This window comes from Rutidosis leptorrhynchoides, chromosome 11 (assembly GCF_046630445.1).
Source record: "Rutidosis leptorrhynchoides isolate AG116_Rl617_1_P2 chromosome 11, CSIRO_AGI_Rlap_v1, whole genome shotgun sequence".
Classification (NCBI taxonomy): domain Eukaryota; kingdom Viridiplantae; phylum Streptophyta; class Magnoliopsida; order Asterales; family Asteraceae; genus Rutidosis; species Rutidosis leptorrhynchoides.
This window is the reverse complement of record NC_092343.1, coordinates 402214929-402238981: the sequence shown is the minus strand read 5'-3', so window position 1 is coordinate 402238981 and position 24053 is coordinate 402214929. Positions and strand designations below refer to the sequence as shown.

Sequence of the window (24053 nt, the reverse complement as noted above, 5' to 3'; positions counted from 1 at the left end):
TGGGGACCGATAGGTATCCGTGGGTGGAGGAATGACTTACCTTTTACTTTAGGGTAGAGGAAAGGACTGTCTACATCTAACCTCCCCCATACTCCACTCTAGTGGAATTGGGTATTGTTGTTGTTGTTGTAATTATAATATGGTATTTTAACTTATATACAGGCAGAGCATAACAAAGTGAATGCAGTAAAAGAAGTCCATCAAGTCTACAAACCAAATTGGTTTTTGGATTTCATCCAAGGAATACTGCGAAATGAAAATGAAAAGGTCCATATCTCATTTCTATCGATACGAGAACTATAATATTAAGTTTGGTTATATAACAACATTAATTTATACAGTTATTCTCACTTAGTGAAGTGAATGGAAAGAAACATCTTACGCTTTCAGCAAAGGCAGCGTCCAGTGGCTTTTATGATTTGATGTTTTATAAGCCAAAGCCATCAGCCGAATCCAGGTTCACATTTGAAGCTTTTATTAATTTCCTTCCGCATTCCATGTTTACCCTATTATTATATGAATTTCTTATTATATTCTTGTGATTTATGTAATGAATTACCAAGGGGATTCACAGATGATTGTAAGAGTTGTACTACTGGTTGTGATTTTGTTAGAAATAGGAGGTTATGTATATTATTTGTGGAAGAGAGGATTGATGATTTAGAAGTTTGATTGATCTTGAAGGCTTTGTTTATTACTTGATTTGCTTATTGAATTGCTTTGTTGCTTGATTACAAATGAGGGGTGAAGCCCTCTATTTATACTACTCAATGGAGTAGTCTAGACCACTCCATCATCTACTACTATCTAGATATTTCCTAGTATTTCTAGACCTAGATATTTTACAAGATTATTCTACACACATTCTACACACTTTCACTACTACATATTACAAGAAGTTTCTACATAATGGGCTATAATCTTGATCCAAAATAGTTGTATACTTGCAAGCCCAAATCCAAAACAAATAGCCCAAAATCAAGTTTATTTTCCAACAGCCCCCCTTAAACTTGATTTCGTTACTCCGAGCATATTCCGTAATCTCTGAAACGTCTCGTGTTTTAGAGGCTTTGTGAAAATATCAGCAACTTGGTCAAGTGACTTCGCGTACTTTATCTGCACCTCTTTATTTGTAACACACTCCCTGATGTAATGGTATTTCGTATCAATGTGCTTGCTTCTATCATGGAAGACTGGATTCTTCGCTAGAGTAATCGCAGACTTGTTATCCACATATATCTCTGTAGGTTCCTTTTGAAAAAACTTAAGCTCATTTAGTAACTTCCTGAGCCATATTGCATGACAAGTGCACGATGTTGCTGCTACAAACTCGGCTTCACACGTTGACAAAGTCACAATGGGTTGCTTCTTCGAGCTCCATGTGAACGCCGTATCTCCCATATAGAACACGAAACCACTCGTACTCTTACGATCATTTATATCTCCAGCCCAATCACTATCACTGTATCCAACTAGCTTGAAGTGCTCAGAAGGCGAATAAAACATGCCATAGTCAATCGTACCTTTGATGTAGCGAAGTATCCTCTTGGCCGCCTTCAAGTGATTTATTGTAGGTGCTTCCATGTATCGACTTACTAGTCCAACTCCGTAGAGAATATCTGGCCTCGTGCAGGTTAGGTACCTCAGACTTCCAACCAAACTCTTGTATTGTGTTGGGTCCACCAAGTATCCTTCATCATCTTTTGACAATTTGAGATTGCAATCCACCGGCGTGTTCATTGACTTGCAGTCATTCATCTTAAACTTCTTGAGCACCTCATTCGCATAACCTTCTTGGGATATGAATATTCCTTCTTTCTTTTGTTTTACCTCGATCCCAAGATAGTAAGCCATAAGTCCAATGTCGGTCATCTCGAACTCCCGAACCATTGCTTTCTTGAACTCATCAAACATTTTGGGATTACTGCCAGTGAATATCATGTCATCCACATATAGGCACACAATCATAACATCTCCTTCCTTGCTTACTTTGGTATAGAGAGCATGCTCATGTGGGCATTTTGTAAAGCCATTCTGTTGGAAATACTTGTCTATCCTGCTATTCCATGCTCGAGGCGCTTGCTTCAACCCATATAAGGCCCTTTTCAATTTCAGCACCTTATTCTCTTGGCCTTTCACGACGTATCCCAAAGGTTGTTCTATATAGACTTCTTCTTCTAAGTGGCCATTAAGGAACGCGGATTTGACATCCATTTGATAAATCTTCCAATTATGCTGAGCCGCAAGTGAGATTATTAATCTTATAGTTTCTAGACGAGCGACGGGAGCAAATACTTCTTCATAGTCTATGCCAGCTCGTTGACTATATCCTTTCGCCACCAACCTTGCCTTGTATCTTTCAACTTCACCTTTGGAATTCTTCTTGGCCTTGTACACCCACTTTACACCAATAGCCTTATGCCCTTTTGGTAGTGTAGCAAAATCCCACGTATCATTCTTCTCGATTGCTTGAATCTCCTCGTCCATGGCACGTTTCCACTTTTGGCTTTTCGCTGCGTCTTCGTAACTTATTGGCTCACAATCGGCAAGAAGGCAGAACAATGATAGATCCTCCATAGGCTGGGTTACCTCGTACAACTCCCTAATGCTCCTTGTGTGATGTTGTAGCTTACTTGATTCTCCTCCTGATGTTGGTGTCACTTCATTAGGTGTAGTGGTTGGAGTACGTGGAGAGTGCGGAGATGGTGTACTAGAAGGTTCTTGAACTTCTAGATATTCTTCGTTCCTTGTAGTACTTTCGAATGGATAAGGAAGAAAGTCGTAGTTCTCCTCTTCGGGAACATTCCAATCCCATGTTTCTTCTTCATCGAACACCACATCTCGACTTGAGATTACTTTACCAGTATTGGGATTGTATAACTTGTAACCCTTCGAACTTGAGTCATAGCCCACGAATATGAGTTTCTCGCTTTTATCATCGAGCTTCGTCCTCTTCTGATCTGGCACATGAGCATATGCCACACTTCCGAACACTCGAAGGTGTGAGATGCCGGGCTTCCTTCCACTCCAAGCTTCAATGGGCGTTTTGTTTTTGATACTTCTAGTTGGCGAGCGATTTGATAGATAGATCGCACAGTCCACTGCCTCAGCCCAAAACTCCTTAGGCATCCTTTTGCTCTTTAACATACTCCGGGCCATATCAAGAATGGTCCTATTTTTTCTTTCCGCAACACCATTTTGTTGAGGTGAATACGGAAGAGTTAGAGGACGTCGTAACCCGTTGTTGTCGCAAAATTTCTTGAATTCCTTGGATGTGAACTCTCCTCCACGATCGGATCTCAACGCCTTTATGGTGAGACCACTTTGATTCTCCACAAATGCTTTAAACTTCTTGAACATTCCAAAAGCTTCCGACTTCTCTTTTAGAAAATAGACCCATGTCTTTCGACTAAAATCATCAATGAATAGAAGAAAATATCTATTTTTACCAAAAGACGGTGGGCTGATGGGTCCACACACATCCGTGTGAATAAGTTCTAGAGGTTTCTTCGCTCTACTAGAAGCTTCTGTTGGAAAACTGTTTCGAAAGTGCTTTCCTAGAAGGCATCCCTCACATATTTGATCCGGATGATTAATTGGAGGCAAACCCTTCACCATTCCTTTACTTGATAATAATTTTAAGCCTCCAAAATTTAAGTGCCCGTATCTCATGTGCCAAAGCCAAGAATTATCTTTGAAACATGCTTTTAAACATCTTGGAATGTCATGTTGAATAACTAGCATGAACATCCTATTCGTTGACATTGGCACCTTAGCAATCAAACCTCCTTTTTGGTCTCTTAAAGAAAGGGTACGATTTATCATGTGAATATCATAACCTTTCTCCAAGAGTTGTCCAATACTCAGTATATTCGTCTTCATATTGGGCACATAATACACGTTAGAGATAAATTGATGCCTTCCATTTTTCAAGCGGATGAGAATCATACCTTTGCCTTTAACCGGGACTTTAGAGGAATCTCCGAAGGTGATATTTCCACTAATTACCTCGTCTAACTCCACAAACATGTTTTTGTCACCGCACATATGGTTGCTTGCACCCGTGTCGAGATACCACAAATTTGATTCTCCGTTATCTTCACCTTTGCATGCTAGTAACAAAGTGTTTTTCACGGCTTCGGTATCTTCTTGCACTAAATTTGCTCTTTCTTGCACGTAATTGTTTGACTTCTCGCATTCCGAAGCATAATGGCCAAATTTATGACAATTATAGCATTTGGTTTGAGAATTGTCATACCTTGGCCTTCTACTTGTGTAGCCTCTCCCGCGACCTCTTGTCGGGTGAAAATTTTGACTTCTTTCTTCATTTCTGTAAGAACTATAACCTCCACGTTTGATATATCCTTGTCCTCGTCCTCGGCCACGTACTTGACCACGACCTCGTTGACTCGTTTGATGAGTCTTTTCACTGCTCTCTTCCTTGAAAGACAGTTTTGCTTGTAAAGCTTGCTCCAATGGCTCCTTATTATTCTTATTGAACCTCTCTTCATGGGCTTGTAGTGAACCCATGAGTTCATCGATAGTCATTGATTCTAGATCTTTAGATTCTTCGATGGCTACGACTATATAGTCGAATTTTGAATCTAATGATCTAAGAATCTTCTCAATGACTCTTACATCACTTAGAGTTTCACCATTCCTCTTTAATTGATTGACAATCGCCAAGACTCTTGTAAAATAATCGGAAATTGATTCTGAGTCTTTCTTATTTAAGGATTCGAACTCACCTCGTAGTGTTTGTAGTCGAACCTTTTTCACCTTTTCAACTCCCTTGTGAGAATTCTCCAAGATCTCCCATGCTTTCTTGGCGGTGGTTGCACTTGCAATTTTCTCAAAAGCTCCATCATCTACACTTTGTTGGATGATGGAAAGAGCCTTTTGATCGTTCGTCTTCATTAATTTTTTCTCCTTGCCGAGAGGACCTTTTTCTGCAGGTTCCTCATAGCCTTCCTCCACAATCTCCCATAAGTCTTGTCCACCTAGGAAGGTCTTCATTTGGATGCTCCATCGATCATAATTATCCTTTGTGAGGCGAGGAAATGTGATGACATTGTTGGCCATTATCTTGTCGAACCAAGCTCTTGATACCAATTTGTTAGAAATAGGAGGTTATGTATATTATTTGTGGAAGAGAGGATTGATGATTTAGAAGTTTGATTGATCTTGAAGGCTTTGTTTATTACTTGATTTGCTTATTGAATTGCTTTGTTGCTTGATTACAAATGAGGGGTGAAGCCCTCTATTTATACTACTCAATGGAGTAGTCTAGACCACTCCATCATCTACTACTATCTAGATATTTCCTAGTATTTCTAGACCTAGATATTTTACAAGATTATTCTACACACATTCTACACACTTTCACTACTACATATTACAAGAAGTTTCTACATAATGGGCTATAATCTTGATCCAAAATAGTTGTATACTTGCAAGCCCAAATCCAAAACAAATAGCCCAAAATCAAGTTTATTTTCCAACAGATTTCTCATTCCTAATAAGTGCGGAATCACATGATATGTTAATATATGCAGATTTCAAGAGGTAATTGAGCTGCTCCCACAACAAGAATTTTGTATCAACTGCACGATTAAAAGAGAATGGTTGTCACACGATACAGAGTATATTTGCTTCCTTGTGTTCAAGCTCTCAAAAGAATATCAACAAGTGCTTTGTCCGGTCAAAGTACGAGATCTACTCAACCGAGAAAACGAAGAGCCTGTAATTATTTATTTTACAACCCCAGACCCATGGAATTTACATGATGATGTTACTCGGGTTCCAAAAGTAAGGGAAGATGGATGGATGGATGGATGGAGGTTCAAGTGTCGAAATTTGACTTGAATCTTGAACTTGATCAAGATGATTGTCTTCTTGTGAATTTAAAATTCATAAGTTACGAACGAACCATACCCGGCCTTATTGTCAATGGACTCGAGTTTCGGCCAGAGTAAGATTTTTATACCACAATTTTATTGCTGTTGTGATCCTTAAATTCATCCATTAAGGTCAATTCACACTTTATCATGTATTTTCATGCCTTTTAATGCTCTCCGTTTGCAACCTAATATCTTATGTCATTATGCAAAAGTCAAACAAGATGTACTTTGGGAGCGGATGATGAGGAGGCACCGGTTAAAGTTGGTGATGATGCTGAGCCAATGGTTGATACGGTTGTAGTTGATGTTGCGGTTGATCAGGTAATACTTTTTCAATAAGATGGTATTAACAGTATAGTATTACTTTGTTGTTTATCAAGTGTTTTAATGCTTATGTCAACTATTTTCAGTGCAACGATGTTGAGGATAAAGTGGGTGATGTGGCGGTTGTAGCTAATGTGGGTGGTGTTACTGTTGGAGTTGTGTCTGACCCAGTGGCAGATGTTGGTGGTGCAGCAGATACTGTGCTCAGTGAGCCGATGGGGTGATGTTTTAGTGGCTGGAGTGGACGGCTTGGAACTCGGACCCTAGAGCAATTGACCCTTAGGTGTTGTTTCATTTTGTTTGTAGGAGTTATGTTTTCCTAGGCTTGTTTGATATAATTCATCTTTTTAGAAATATAGTTATATATAACTTTCACGCTAGTTCATCACTCTTCAATTCGGGAGCACACAATAAGTAAATCTCATTTCTTTTCATTCTAAACTCGTGAAAAGACAAAATATTAAAAAAATACAACAAAAACTCAATCATCTAATCTTCATGACCAGCAGCACCTATCTCGAGTTCTTGAACTTTGGCCTTACTACTTCATTCAGAGGGGAGACTAGCCTCATTACTTCCCACTGGGAGAATTCAAAGATTAAATGTGAGTGAGAATCGGTTTGAGGTTTGCACAATGAGCATCATAAACCTTCATCAACGTTCGAGTTCAATTCCTATGACTTCAATTTATCCCGAGTCTCAATCTTCCAGCCATAAGAAGCAATTGACGCTTAGGTGTTGTTTCATTTTGTTTGTAGCCCGGGGCCTTAAAAGCATGTCAAACTATGGTGATAAGGTACATTGTCCTTTCCATTTAACGAGATACTGTTTCACAAAAATCTGCTTCGAACCAGCCTTAGATGATGCATCACTATCATCAGCAACCGTGGGGGGCCGCATTTTCACAGTCCAAAATCTTTTCTATATCATTCAGACGATTAACCTACAAGTACACAAAATACAATTACATCAATATATTGAAAATATTAGTACTGAAGTGTGAAACGCAAGGAGTTTATATTTAGTTATATAATTCAATACATACGCATTTTGGACACCTCCATGTAGTAGGAAGAGGAGCTTTCAGAGGTGGTACTAAGCACTTAGGGTGGTATTCGTAAGTGCATATTTCGCAAACGAGTAGATTCCGAGATTCACCAAACCAGTTGCATGAATCTTCTTCCTATAAATGACAATTAACATCGCGTAGTGCGATTATTAAATAAACATATATGAAAGTGTAATACATGTGACGTGCAGGATCTACACAAAAGAAAATTACCGAATCATTGTTGGTTATAGTTTTGGTTAGAAGAAATGGATATGGTTGCTTTGTATTTGTGAATGGATGTTATCCCACATAGGTGGGAGGAAGAAGTGGGAAGGGGTGACTTGGTTATAAAAGGAGTGTTAAGCCTCACTTTCAAATTGCACCAATCAATACACTTTAAGTATTTAATTATTTCTTTCTTTCTTACCCTTGTTTGAGAGTTGTATTAGTTAAATATTTTGGAGAGTGTAGTTGGTTTAAGAGAGCCGTCTATATCATTGTAACAATTTGTGATATAGTGAATTTCTCTCTTTGGGGGCCGGTGGTTTTTCTCCTGTTTTGGAGTTTCCACGTTAAATTCTTGTGTTGTGGTGTTCTTAGTTCTTTACTGTTATTGTTGGGCTGGGTGGTGGGAATTAGTGAGACCATAATTTTTTCAACAACTGGTATCAGAGCGTCAGGTTTGACGGGGGTCTCGGTTATAGGAGTCGGAGTATGCTCTGTGGTTGCCACGGGAGTGGATCGTCCACATCAGAAACAAGTTCTATTGATCATATAGGGTATCTGGTTAGACAATATTTTTTCTGATTCGCAGTAATAGTTGGATTTGTTAGTGGCGAGTTGTGGATTTCCGATTTAAAGGGTCCTGGCTACCTGCTACATCTTTTGGCTATTCGAAACGTGAGCAAAATCAGAGTAAGTGTTGTTTATAGGATACGGATACGATGTCAAAGTTCGGTCCAATGAGGTTTGATGTAGAGAAATTTTATGGGAGGATCAATTTTGGCTTATGGCAGGTTCAAGTCAAGGATGTGTTGATTCAGTCCGGGTTACACAGGGCATTGAAAGGTAAATGTAACGACCCGGAATTTTCCGATCATTCTATACTTATGAGATTAATATTTACATAAATTAAACCTTACCAACATGATAAGCAATCCAAACTGTTGAGACTTATATTTTTGAAAAGAGTTTTACACAACGTTTGACCGTTCAATTTGACCGATGATATCACAAACTATATAACAAACGATAATTATATGATTATGTATATGTACATATCTATACATATTTAACATGATTTAAGGATGGTTTAACATTTCATTGTGAACTAACAACAATGAGTTATAAGTATACTTTGAGACCACTAACTTAAGTTTTCAAAACGATAACTATATGTAACGTTCTTTGACATATATACTTACAATCTATAATGTGTTGTGATTTATGTCACCAATATGATTTAAGTGTAATGGGATTAATTTGTAACCAAAATAATCTTGATAAATATCGAACAAGTTTGGGGAAGTGTGGAGTGCACACTTGTTTGAACTTATCTTGATTATGACGGGGGTTCAGGGGCAGCGCCCCCGATAAGCGGGGTCCAAGGGGTGGCAACCCCTGGTGGGGTCCAAGGGGCAGAGCCCCTGGCTGGCGTCGAGCTGCCAGGTCAGCTTGGAAAATTTTTTTTGGGCTAACATTGCTTTATTAAAAATGTCTTAAAATTTTATTTTTGGCCCGGTTGGACCCAAAATAAAAGCCCGATTTTGAGCTTCTTTTACCGTATCATACCCATCATCCATACGTATTTACTATTGGTAAATACACATCAAATCAATATCCTTATCAGCTTTAGATCTGCCCTAGATAAGAGGTAATCTTATTTGTAAGCTAGCATACATTATTACTCAAAAATTCAACACAATAATTTGTCCTTGTTCCCTCAACAACCAGACTGTCCTATAAGTATCACCATCACCTTGGTTTTTCATTTCATTCTTACAACCATCTTTCTCTAACAAAAAAAAAAACACACTCTTAGGAACTCTAAGTGTTCTTCACAATCTCAGCAAATACTCATGAAGAACTAGCTTCATGAACAACCTATAATCATCATAAGAAAGTTTGATCAAGATTATTTTCTATCTTTTCCAGTAGCTTTATCCAAGTAACTTGAGGTAGTAACCTTATTCATAATCTTATTCGATTCATATTTATATAGCTATCTTATTTTGTGTTATAAAATTTTTAACAACAAGAACATAGTTTGAATGATTTCAAACCTGTTCGCAAACTAAATAGATCCTTCTAATTTGATTTTTAAAACACTTCAAAACCTGTAATATATCATATTATGACAAAATCGGATTAATCATATCTTGGCTAATTAACATAATATTTAATATATATTTACTTATGATTTGATTTTATATATTCCAGGACCACCCGTAAACAACACGAGAAGATTAATCATAAGACCACATGATTGTACGCAACACGTCATTTGACAACACGGTACTTTATGTACGCAACACGTCATTTGAAAACATGGTACCATGGGTCGAGATTAATTCTGATCAATACGAATACGATGGGGTCTTTATTTATTTTATTGAGCAACTAATTGTGGACCATTAACAACAGACTGCTAACTACGGACTAAGAAAATATTAAAAGTATTATAAGTATATATATATATATATATATGTAACGATTACTTGAAAAGAAAATATGTTGATATATTATATATATGGTTAGGTTCGTGATATCTATCGGAGACCAAATCGAGTTAAATACCTTCAAGGAAAAGGTGAGTATATAGTCCCATTTTTAAACTCTAAATATTTCGGGATGAGAATACATGCATTTTATGATTTACGTTATGGACACAAGTGATTAAAAATATATATTCTACGTTGAGTTGTACCACTGGCATACTTCCCTGTATCTTGGTAACTATTATTTACATGAGGTATTGTAAACGCGAATCCTGTTGATAGATCTATCGGGCCTGACAACCCCAACCGGACTGGACGACCAGTATTCAACGGTTGCACAGTACTTCATTTTGGTAACTACACTTGGTACGGTGTAGTAAGATTTCATAATAAAGGGAATATGCGACGTTGATTAAATGTTAAGTATGGTTATCAAGTGCTCAACAACTTAGAATATTTTTATTAAAACGTTTATATATGAAATCTTGTGGTCTATATTTATAACGTTGACGGCATTAAACCTATATCTCACCAACTTTATGTTGACGTTTTAAGCATGTTTATTCTCAGGTGATAACTAAAAGCTTCCGCTGCAACATGTTGAATTTAAGCAAGATCTTGAGTATGCATATTTGTGTCAAAAATAAAACTGCATATCGGAGGATTTGTAATGTAAAATATGTTGGAGGTCGTATTGTTATTATCACATGTAAAGTTTGTAAGTCTAAGATTATCGCTAAACGATAATCATTATTAAGTTGTTTAAACCTTGTATTTGTAATAAAAGCTATGGTTTGTATTGTAAAAACGAATGCAGTTTTTGAAAAATGTCGCATATAGAGGTCAATACCTCGCGATGAAATCATATGTTATTGTATTCGTCCTTATGGTTAAAGGTCGGGTTATGACATGTGGTATCAGAGCGTTGGTCTTAGAGAACCAGAGAATTTGCATTAGTGTGTCTTATCGAGTTTGTTAGGATGCATTAGTGAGTCTGGACTTTGACCGTGTTTGATTTCGAAAACTATTGCTTATCCTTATTGGTTAAAAATTAATATGTAAATATTATGTGGTATTAACGTGCTAGTTGTTATGTGATAGATGTCTGGCTTAGAACTTATTATCACATTCAGCGACTCCGAACCAAACTCTTCAGATGGTGTTCCAGTTATTAATCTATCCGATGATGAAAACGACACCTTTGGGGAAGACTCACAAGTTCCGGATGAATCAATTGAAGAGGAACTGGAAAGTGATCCTGAGGAGGAAGAAATACAGGAAATTACGAAAGACAAGTTCGAACGAGGAAAGAAACGAAAGGCTACTGAAATGGAAAATCTAAATCCCGAGTCTAGAGAGGATGTTGTGGCACCAACTCCACCAGATACTTCCACACCTATTCCCGCTATTCCTATTAGTTCTATCCCGACATCCAGTTCTTCGGTTCCTCAGCCAAAACGCAGGGAGACAACCAGGATAACCTTTAAGCGATTTCTTTGAACACAAACGCTTTGGGTTAAATGATGCGCTGTTGTTTTAAACCATGGGATTATATAATGTTTTGTATAATATTACTAGTGTGGTTTGCTTAATGTTTGATGTAAGATAAGCATATGTAAAATAGTGAAGTGTGAAATGCAATAATTTTCCATGGTTAAGTATTATTTGGGTGGTAGTAATTGATTTTCGTACTAAGCTATTAAGTATGAACTTTAACGGGTAGGTACTACCCTAGATATAATTATAAAACGCTAATAAGAAGAAAAGGCTTTTATAATAATAACTGGTTCATATTATTAATAAGCTACGATGTACTGTAAATACATACTACATCTATAATATTCCATGTGAATAATTATTTTTTCATTCTTATTGAAGATTATGGCGCGATTGAACCGAATGACGGAACAAGAAATCCAGGAACTCATCAATCAGCGAGTGAACGACAGAATGTTATGGATCGAGGCTGCAAGAGGTGCTGCAGTTAACCCAAATCCTCATATGGGGTGCACTTACAAAACTTTTCAAGGTTGCAAGCCCTCATCATTCAGTGGAACAGAAGGACCGGTCGGTTTAACCCGGTGGATCGAAAAGATTGAGTCTGTGTTTAAAATCAGTGGTTGTATTGAGAAGGACATGACCAAGTATGCATCGTGCACCCTACAAGATAGTGCACTCACGTGGTGGAAAAACTATGTGAAGGCCGTAGGAGGAGATGTAGCTTATGATACTCCTTGGGAAGAATTCAAAATAATGCTAATCAACGAATATTGTCCAAGGAACGAGGTTAGGAAGTTGGAAGCTGAATTATGAAGCCTGAAAGCTGTTGGTACTGAACTCACCAACTACAATCAGCGATTCATGGAATTAGCTTTGCTATGTCCCGAATTGGTACCAACCGAAGAACGGAAGATTGAACTGTACAAAGACGGTTTGCCTAAAAAGGTCAAGGCAAATGTTACAGCATCCAAACCCAAGACTATTCATGAAGCTATCACCATGGCGAATGAATTGATGGACCAGATTATTCTGGATAAGAACACCGATGTCAAGACATCGGGAAACAAAAGAAAGTGGGAAGGTAATCATCAACAATCCAACAAGAAACAAGAAACCACGCAAGGTGCGGGTAGCGGTTCAAACTCAGGTTACAAAGGACGAAATCCTTTATGTAACAGATGCCACAAAGATCACTCTAGTTATTGTAATGTGGTGTGCAACAATTGTAATCGAAAAGGTCATCTTGCTGAAGATTGTAGGGTTCCTGCTACAAATATAAACGGTACCAAGACTCCTGCCACCAATGCAAATAGAACTGCCTTGGCCACTGTTACTTGTTATGGGTGTGGGAAACAGGGTCATTATAAGAGCCAGTGTACGAATCCAGAGAAGAATAATGGATCTGCACGTGGAAGAGCATTTGTTATTAATGCTAGAGAGGCGTGTGAAGACCCGGAGCTTGTTACGGGTACGTTTACCATTAATAACTTATCCGCATCTATTATATTTGATACTGGTGCCGATAGAAGTTACGTGAGTAGAGACTTTTATGCTAAATTGAATTGTTCATCATTACCTCTAGATGCTAAGTACATGATTGAGTTAGCTAATGGTAAACTAATTAAAGCAGATAAAATTTGCCGTGATTGTAAAATAAATTTAGCCGGAGAAACATTTAAGATTGATTTGATACCCGTAGAATTAGGAAGTTTTGATGTAATAGTCGGCATGGACTGGATGTCCAAAATAGGAGCTGAAGTTGTGTGCGCCAAGAAGGCAATTCGCATTCCTCGTAAGGATAAAACACTAGTAATGATTTATGGAGAGAAGGGTAACTGAAAGCTAAAACTCATTAGTTGTTTGAAAGCTCAAAAGTGCTTGAAGAAAGGGTGCTATGCTATCTTAGCATATGTTAATAAAGTCGAAACGAAGGAAAAAGTGAAGAGCATCAACGACGTGCCTGTGGCAAGAGATTTTCCTGAAATATTTCCTGAAGAGTTACCAGGATTACCTCCATTTAGATCTGTAGAATTTCAAATAGATCTAGTACCGGGAGCTGCACCAGTGGCTCGTGCTCCATATAGACTTGCACCATCTGAGATGAAAGAGTTACAAAGCCAGTTACAAGAATTACTGGACCGTGGTTTCATTCGACCGAGCACTTCACCGTGGGGAGCTCCGATTTTATTCGTCAAGAAGAAAGACGGATCTTTCCGAATGTGTATAGATTACCATGAATTAAATAAGTTAACTATCAAGAATCGGTATCCACTACCGAGAATTGATGACTTATTTGATCAATTGCAAGGATCATGTGTTTACTCGAAAATCGACCTAAGGTCGGGCTATCATCAACTACGCGTCAAAGAAGAAGATATTCCGAAAACTGCTTTTCAGACACGCTACGGTCATTATGAATTTTTGGTCATGTCGTTTGGATTAACGAATAAGCCAGCTGTATTCATGGACCTCATGAATCGAGTTTGTAGTCCGTATTTAGATAAGTTTGTTATCATTTTCATTGACGATATTCTTATCTATTCCAAGAGTGAGCAAGAGTATGAGCAGCATTTAAGATTGGTATTAGAATTGTTAAGAAAAGAACAATTATACGCCAAATTTTCTAAGTGTGCGTTTTGGTTGAAAGAAGTGCAATTTCTTGGCCATGTTGTTAGTAGTAAAGGAATTCAGGTTGACCCAGCTAAAATTGAGGCCAATGAAAAATGGGAGACTCCTAAGACACCAACGCAGATACGCCAATTTTTGGGTTTAGCTGGTTATTATAGAAGGTTTATTCAAGATTTTTCCCGAATAGCTAAACCATTAACAGCGTTAACACAAAAAGGGAAGAAGTACGAATGGACTTCTGAGCAGGAGAGTGCATTTCAATTACTGAAGAAGAAGTTGACTACAGCACCTATTTTATCGTTACCTGAAGGGAACGATGATTTTGAGATATATTGTGACGCTTCGCGACAAGGTTTTGGTTGCGTCCTTATGCAACGGAAGAAAGTTATAGCATACGCATCCCGACAATTGAAGATTCATGAGCGGAATTATACGACGCATGATTTAGAACTGGGAGCAGTAGTGTTTGCATTGAAGATATGGAGACACTACTTATATGGGATTAAATGCACTGTGTTTACCGATCATAAAAGCCTTCAACATATCTTCGATCAGAAACAGCTGAACATGAGGCAACGTAGGTGGGTTGAGCTGATGAACGACTATGATTGTGAGATTCGCTATCATCCTGGGAAAGCGAATGTAGTGGCCGACGCTCTAAGCAGAAAGGAACGGGAACCAATTCGAGTACGAGCAATGAACATAAAAATTCGCATGAATCTCAACTCACAAATCAAAGAGGCTCAACGAGAAGCTCTTACTAAAGAAAACATAGGAAATGAAATAATGAAGAAGTATGGGAAACAACTCGTTATACGGGAAGATGGAATTCGATATTTTGCAAACCGTATTCGGGTACCAAAGTTGGGTGGATTAAGGAAGTTGATATTGAATGAGGCACATAAGACAAGATACTCGATACATCCTGGAGTTGGAAAGATGTATCAAGATCTTAAGACGCATTATTGGTGGCCTAATTTGAAGACAGACGTTGCAACATATGTTGGGGAATGTTTAACTTGTTCCAAACTCAAAGCAGAACACCAGAAGCCGTCAGGATTACTTCAACAACCAGAAATCCCAGAATGGAAATAGGACGGTATTAACATGGATTTCATCACAAAGTTACCTAAGACTGCCTGGGGTTATGACACCATTTGGGTAATAGTTGATCGTCTCACCAAATCTGCACATTTCTTGCCTATAAAGGAAACGGATAGAATGGAGAAACTATTACGATTATACATAAAGAAAATTGTTTCAAGGCATGGAATACCTATTTCCATTATATCCGATCGTGATAGTAGATTTACATCAAAGTTTTGGCAATCACTACAGGAGGCCCTGGGAACTCGTTTGGATATGAGCACCGCATATCATCCACAAACTGACGGGCAGAGTGAAAGAACAATTCAGACTCTTGAAGACATGCTCAGGGCATGTGTGATCAATTTTGGAAACAGATGGGATAAATATCTACCATTAGCAGAATTCTCGTATAATAACAGTTATCATGCGAGAATTAAAGCTGCACCATTCGAAGCACTGTATGGAAGGAAGTGTAGATCCCCTATCTGTTGGAATGAATTAGGAGATCGACAATTAACTGGTCCCGAGATCATACACGAAACGACTGAGAAGATAGTACAAATCAAGGAGAGATTGAAAACAGCCCGTAGTCGCCAAAAGAGCTACGCCGATGTCCGAAGGAAACCATTAGAGTTTCAGATCGGTGACATGGTTATGTTAAAGGTGTCACCTTGGAAAGGTGTAATACGTTTTGGAAAAAGAGGTAAACTGAACCCAAGGTATGTAGGCCCGTTCAAGATCATCGAACGCATTGGACCGGTAGCTTATCGACTCGAATTACCACAACAACTCGCCAGAGTACATAATACATTTCATGTTTCAAACCTTAAGAAGTGTCTTGCAAAGGAAGACCTCACCATTCCTCTTGAAGAAATCCAAGTCGATGAGAAACTACAATTCATAGAAGAACCAGTCGAAATCATGGACCGTGAAGTTAAACAACTCAAGCAGAGCAACATACCAATCGTTAAGGTTCGTTGGAATGCTCGAAGGGGTCCCGAGTTTACTTGGGAACGAGAGGATCAGATGAAACAAAAGTACCCACATTTGTTCCCGAGAACGCAAAATAGGTACAATTTTAAAATTTCGGGACGAAATTTATTTAACGGGTAGGTACTGTAATGACCCGGAATTTTCCGATCATTCTATACTTATGAGATTAATATTTACATAAATTAAACCTTACCAACATGATAAGCAATCCAAACTGTTGAGACTTATATTTTTGAAAAGAGTTTTACACAACGTTTGACCGTCCAATTTGACCGATGATATCACGAACTATATAGCAAACGATAATTATATGATTATGTATATGTACATATCTATACATATTTAACATGATTTAAGGATGGTTTAACATTTCATTGTGAACTAACAACAATGAGTTATAAGTATACTTTGAGACCACTAACTTAAGTTTTCAAAACGATAACTATATGTAACGTTCTTTGACATATATACTTACAATCTATAATGTGTTGTGATTTATGTCACCAATATGATTTAAGTGTAATGGGATTAATTTGTAACCAAAATAATCTTGATAAATATCGAACAAGTTTGGGGAAGTGTGGAGTGCACACTTGTTTGAACTTATCTTGATTATGACGGGGGTTCGGGGGCAGCGCCCCCGATAAGCGGGGTCCAAGGGGTGGCAACCCCTGGTGGGGTCCAAGGGGCAGAGCCCCTGGCTGGCGTCGAGCTGCCAGGTCAGCTTGGAAAATTTTTTTTGGGCTAACATTGCTTTATTAAAAATGTCTTAAAATTTTATTTTTGGCCCGGTTGGACCCAAAATAAAAGCCCGATTTTGAGCTTCTTTTACCGTATCATACCCATCATCCATACGTATTTACTATTGGTAAATACACATCAAATAAATATCCTTATCAGCTTTAGATCTGCCCTAGATAAGAGGGAATCTTATTTGTAAGCTAGCATACATTATTACTCAAAAATTCAACACAATAATTTGTCCTTGTTCCCTCAACAACCAGACTGTCCTATAAGTATCACCATCACCTTGGTTTTTCATTTCATTCTTACAACCATCTTTCTCTAACAAAAAAAAAACACACTCTTAGGAACTCTAAGTGTTCTTCACAATCTCAGCAAATACTCATGAAGAACTAGCTTCATGAACAACCTATAATCATCATAAGAAATTTTGATCAAGATTATTTTCTATCTTTTCCAGTAGCTTTATCCAAGTAACTTGAGGTAGTAACCTTATTCATAATCTTATTCGATTCATATTTATATAGCTATCTTATTTTGTGTTATAAAATTTTTAACAACAAGAACATAGTTTGAATGATTTCAAACCTGTTCGCAAACTAAATAGATCCTTCTAATTTGATTTTTAAAACACTTCAAAACCTGTAATATATCATATTATGACAAAATCGGATTAATCATATCTTGGCTAATTAACATAATATTTAATATATATTTACTTATGATTTGATTTTATATATTCCAGGACCACCCGTAAACAACACGAGAAGATTAATCATAAGACCACATGATTGTACGCAACACGGTACTTTATGTACGCAACACGTCATTTGACAACATGGTACCATGGGTCGAGATTAATTCTGATCAATACGAATACGATGGGGTCTTTATTTATTTTATTGAGCAACTAATTGTGAACCATTAACAACAGACTGCTAACTACTGACTAAGAAAATATTAAAAGTATTATAAGTATATATATATATATATGTAACGATTACTTGAAAAGAAAATATGTTGATATATTATATATATGGTTAGGTTCGTGATATCTATCGGAGACCAAATCGAGTTAAATACCTTCAAGGAAAAGGTGAGTATATAGTCCCATTTTTAAACTCTAAATATTTCGGGATGAGAATACATGCATTTTATGATTTACGTTATGGACACAAGTGATTAAAAATATATATTCTACATTGAGTTGTACCACTGGCATACTTCCCTGTAACTTGGTAACTATTATTTACATGAGGTATTGTAAACGCGAATCCTGTTGATAGATCTATCGGGCCTGACAACCCCAAACGGACTGGACGACCAGTATTCAACGGTTGCACAGTACTTCGTTTTGGTAACTACACTTGGTACGGTGTAGTAAGATTTCATAATAAAGGGAATATGCGACGTTGATTAAATGTTAAGTATGGTTATCAAGTGCTCAACAACTTAGAATATTTTTATTAAAACGTTTATATATGAAATCTTGTGGTCTATATTTATAACGTTGCCGGCATTAAACCTATATCTCACCAACTTTATGTTGACGTTTTAAGCATGTTTATTCTCAGGTGATAACTAAAAGCTTCCGCTGCAACATGTTGAATTTAAGCAAGATCTTGAGTATGCATATTTGTGTCAAAAATAAAACTGCATATCGGAGGATTTGTAATGTAAAATATGTTGGAGGTCGTATTGTTATTATCACATGTAAAGTTTGTAAGTCTAAGATTATCGCTAAACGATAATCATTATTAAGTTGTTTAAACCTTGTATTTGTAATAAAAGCTATGGTTTGTATTGTAAAAACGAATGCAGTTTTTGAAAAATGTCGCATATAGAGGTCAATACCTCGCGATGAAATCATATGTTATTGTATTCGTCCTTATGGTTAAAGGTCGGGTTATGACAGTAAACCCACCTTTGCTCCCGGCAGTGATTCTAGCAGTAAGTTCGATGAAGAAGAATGGGATGATATGGATTTGAGGGCAGCAAGTGCGATTCGTTTGTGTCTTGCAAAGAACGTGCTTGCAAATGTGCACGGGTTATCAACGGCAAATGAGCTTTGGGTTAAACTAGAGCAGTTGTACCAGGGCAAGGGCATCTCAAATCGGTTGTGTCTTAAAGAATAATTTCATACTCTGCGTATGGATGGGGGTTCAAAGATTTCAGATCATCTAAGTATTCTTAACGGTATTATTTCGGAACTGGAGGCTATTGGAGTTAAAACGGATGATGAAGATAAAGCTTTGAGGTTGATATTATCTTTATCATCGTCCTATGAGCACATGAAACCTATTCTAATGTACGGGAAAGAAACGTTGAAGTTAGAAGATGTTACTAGCAAGCTCCTATCCGAGGAGAAAAGATTGGAAGGTAATGGGGTCTCGTCATCAGAAGCTACGGTACTGTTGTATTCGGATAGGCAGAAGAGAAACTCTAGAAAGAATCTGACATGCTGGAAGTACGGGAAGACTGGGCATGTAAGGGTTAATTGTCCCGGTGGAGCTAATCCAACAAATGGCTCCAAAGGCGCTAACATTGTCTCTGTTGTTACAGAGAGTGACGAATTCCTCTGAAGTTACGTCATCCTCATGGTGTGTCCGTGCCACCATGGAAAGGGATGTTCGTTAGCGGTTCCACAAATTGCACATGGGCATTGGTTTGGTGTTGATGCAAGGTGTGTGGTGGAAACTGATTTTGTAGCTGATGGACATTTCGATAAAACCAAACAGGAAGTTGTACCATAACTGTTCAGCTGGTTATACAACATGTGCCGAGGTGAAATGCTTGGAATGTGATATTCTAAGTGTGATTCTCTTTATAGTGGGGTATGATAATTCTGTTAAGAGTTATGATTGTCTGTGAAGATAATGATTGTCGGGTCTTGACAATGTTCGATGAAGATGCAAATTTTATTTCTTGGGTTAGAGGTAATGTCAGCGGCATGAAGATGAGGATCTTGAAGTTGTCGTCGAGGAAGCATCTACGTCGGTTTCTTTTGCAAAGTGGAAACATGGTTATCTTCTTCTATTCAAAAGGTGGAGATTTGTTGGTTATAGTTTTGGTTAGAAGAAATGGATATGGTTGCTTTGTATTTGTGAATGGATGTTATCCCACATAGGTGGGAGGAAGAAGTGGGAAGGGGTGACTTGGTTATAAAAGGAGTGTTAAGCCTTACTTCCAAATTGCACCAATCAATACGCTTTAAGTATTTGATTATTTCTTTCTTTCTTACCCTTGTTTGAGAGTTGTATTAGTTAAATATTTTGGAGAGTGTAGTTGGCTTAAGAGAGCCATCTATATCATTATAACAATTTGTGATATAGTGAATTTCTCTTTTTGGGGGCCGGTGGTTTTTCTCCTGTTTTGGATTTTCCACGTTAAATTATTGTGTTGTGGTGTTCTTATTTCTTTACTGTTATTGTTGGGCTGGGTGGTGGGAATTAGTGAGACCATAATTTTCCCAACAATCATCTCTAATAATCTTCTCATACGTTTTCTTGGATTTATCATGCAGCAGATCTGACGCATCGTCAGATTCATCAAGACTATAAGGTGGCCTTGAGTCTGACTTAACACACAGTCTCTCGACTAAACTACTCATCCTATTGGGATTCAGATCAGGTTTTCACAATAAATAATCTATAGAAAATAGAAAAAATTATGCCAAAATTATGCCAAAATTATGTGTTTCTGAGAAAGGACAAACAGGCAACTAATAATGAAAACTATACCATAAAATGACTGCCTTCAAACTGTAAAAGGAAAAAGCACAATGATAGAATGGTTTAATTTAAGGAAAATGATTTTTCCTACTACAATTTGACACCTACTTAGGAAGATTTCAACGGTTATGGTGTAGCTACGAGCATCTGATTTGAAAGAATCAGGACATTAGTTACGTAAATGACGGAAAAAATTAAAACTTGACACCCAATGACTCAATCACAATTTGACACCTTATTCTCATATTATTAATTTATAAATTTTTTAACCACGCAGGCTTGTCTGAGTGGCCACCGAGTTGCCCAATGAATCACACCAACCGGGTTCAATTTATGGCTATGCCAAATTGTTCAAAAAGGGAGTGTGACTAGAGGGTGTGCATAATGCGCAATTCACCCCATAACATGTCTCGCGTTCGGGAGGCTTGATAGAAACGACCCAACCCGTTATTATACCGACCCGGAATTTTTTTCTTTTATTTAACGCATTAATATCGATAACAACGACACCATAATTATGTTTACAAAACATTTCCAATACTCGACAAGTTTCAACAACTTTAATTTATACATTACACAAGTTTAGGTGTCAAAATGGGCATAACAACCCACGACCCGTTTAACACGATCAAAAGACACTTTCGACCCAAAGCATTTAACTTCAACATGAGACCGAGCATGGTGATTGGGAAAACACTGCCCAATCCTAAATCGAATCCAAAAGCAAAGTCTTCTAAAGCAACCTGCAATAATCCACTAATCCCCGCGCTTACCCTTGCCACCTCTTCCATGTGAATCTATAAAAAATATAAACAATGAGAGGGTAAGCTATAATGCTTAATGAGGATAAACATACTATATACATACATATGCATAAAATGAATACGTATCATCGACACAAGTAATAAACACATACCGCATCCTTGTATAACTAAGCAAAGTTATACATAACGTACCACCATGTTAATCCGCAAGATTAGCTACAACACAAATATATATATATATATATATATATATATATATATATATATATATATATATATATATATATATATATATATATATATATATATATATATATATATAGTAGAGGGATCAAATGAGAACTTTTTATGTGTGAGAACTCAAAAATACACTGAAATTTGAGCAAAAAAGGGAAATTCGAGCAAAAAAAGGGAAATTCGAGCAAAAATGGGACACAGGCGATCAAAAAAAGAGCAATTCGAGCAAAAAATGGGATAAAGGCGAACAAAAAAGTGATATTCGAACAAGAAAAAAAGGCGGGTGAACAATTTTGTATTCTACATTTTTAATAGTCGAACAAAAAATTGTAGAACACACGGGTAGTCGAATAAAAATGCTGATATTCGAACAAAAATGCTGATATTCGAACAAAAATGTGTTCTACATTTTGAAAAAAAAATAAAAAACTTTTGTGCTCGACTATGAATTTTTTGTTCGTCCGTGTTTTTAATTTTTGCTCGAATTTCTTTTTTTAGCTCGCCCGTGCACCTTTTTTGCTCGAATTTCAGTGTATTTGGAGTGTTTTTGGAGTTTCTAGACTCCTCACACTAAAAAAGTTCTCACTGGATCCTATATATATATATATATATATATATATATATATATATATATATATATATATATATATATATATATATATATATATATATATACGCAATACCCGAAAACCCTAAGGTTAACCCCTTAACCTTAAACGCATGAAAGTTGGCCAAAACCTCACGCTCCCTAGTGTATCCGAAAACTCACGCGATACACTACCTCAAACCACACGACAATAGGGATGTCCGAACTACACGAGACATTGTGAATTCCAACTACACGAGATTCACTAGTGAAGCCGAACTACACGAGATTCACTAGTGAAGCCAAACTACACGAGAATCACTACCCTAGGCCACCACAACAACAATTGGAACTCCCGAACTACACGCGACATTGTGAATCCGAACTACATTCACTAGTGAAGCCGAACTACACGAGAATCACTACCCAAATCACCTCAACAACATCAACGGGGATGACCTACTTGTCAATGTGAATCCGAAACTCACGAGATTCACCACCCAAACAGTGGTAATCCAAAACGCACAAACGTGCACCATGGACCCGAAGCTCACGGGGTCCATCAGCTCACACACATGTAAAGTGAACCCGAACGCACAAGGATCACTCTACCTCACCCGCACTCATCCTATGCATACATACACATATAATATATTTACACTCACCTTTGTCGCCTTGATGAATGCACACCAATCCGGAAATCGGCCAATGGAATGTACCTTTTCCATTAACATAGCAACAAATAACACAATTAGGGTGGATTTACAAACTAACCAAAATTGAAACATAGTGAAATTTTGACCCAATTGCACTTTCAAACACAAGCCGTGCCCAAACTTACCAATAATTACTAACACTAGTGAGAATGGTCCTAAAACACTAATTAAACCAAATTATAAGTATTAAACACTTGTCTTCCCCAAAATTACCTACAAACCCTAATTTGAACTCATTTCAAAATTAGTCTTCCAAATACACCCAAATGGGTTCCAACACTTTCATAATCAATAATCCTAGTGATTATACTTCAAATTACTAGCCCTAACATGGTGAATTCGTTTTTCAATCCAAAACCCACCAACAAGGGTCAACAATGTAATGACCCGAACTTTTCCGAACTTTTCTATGATTATATATTAAATGAAAACTATATTTGCATGATTAAATGTTTCCAACATGTTAAGCAATCAAACTTGTTAAGACTTGGTTAATTGAAACGGAAATTATGTAAACGTTTGACCACCCAGTTTGACCGATGATTCACGAACTCTATAAGTTGTATATTACATGATGATACATATATGGATAAATATATATGTTTAACATGATATAATGATAATCAAGTATCTCATTAAATATAGTAACAATGAGTTATATACATAAAAATGAGACTATTGACGTAAGAAACTCGAAATGATATATATAACGATTATCGTTATAACAACGCCTTACTAGATATATATGAATCATATTAAGGTATTGTTGCATTATATTTAACCTGATAAAATGATGATTAAATATATTATTAAGGGTGTTAACAATGAAATACATAAGTAAAAATAAGACTACTAACTTAAGGATTTCGAAACGATACATATACGTAACGATTATCGTTGTAACGAGATTTTAATGTATATATATCATATTAAGATATATTCATATATCATGTTAACATGATAATATAATAATTTAACATCTCATTAGATATAATAAACAATGGATTAACAACATTAAATGAGATCGTTAACTTAAAGGTTTCAAAACAACACTTACATGTAACGACTATCGA

The 24053-nt window shown here is 37.0% G+C and overlaps 1 long non-coding RNA gene across 1 annotated transcript; it reads left to right on the top strand.

The window, feature by feature from the left end:
- Positions 1-129: 129 nt before the first annotated feature.
- On the top strand, positions 130-5828 carry LOC139876804 (uncharacterized). The gene is made up of 3 exons (XR_011768311.1): positions 130-267; positions 342-457; positions 5556-5828. It is a non-coding gene; the product is annotated as an uncharacterized lncRNA (long non-coding RNA).
- The last annotated feature ends 18225 nt before the right edge of the window (positions 5829-24053 follow it).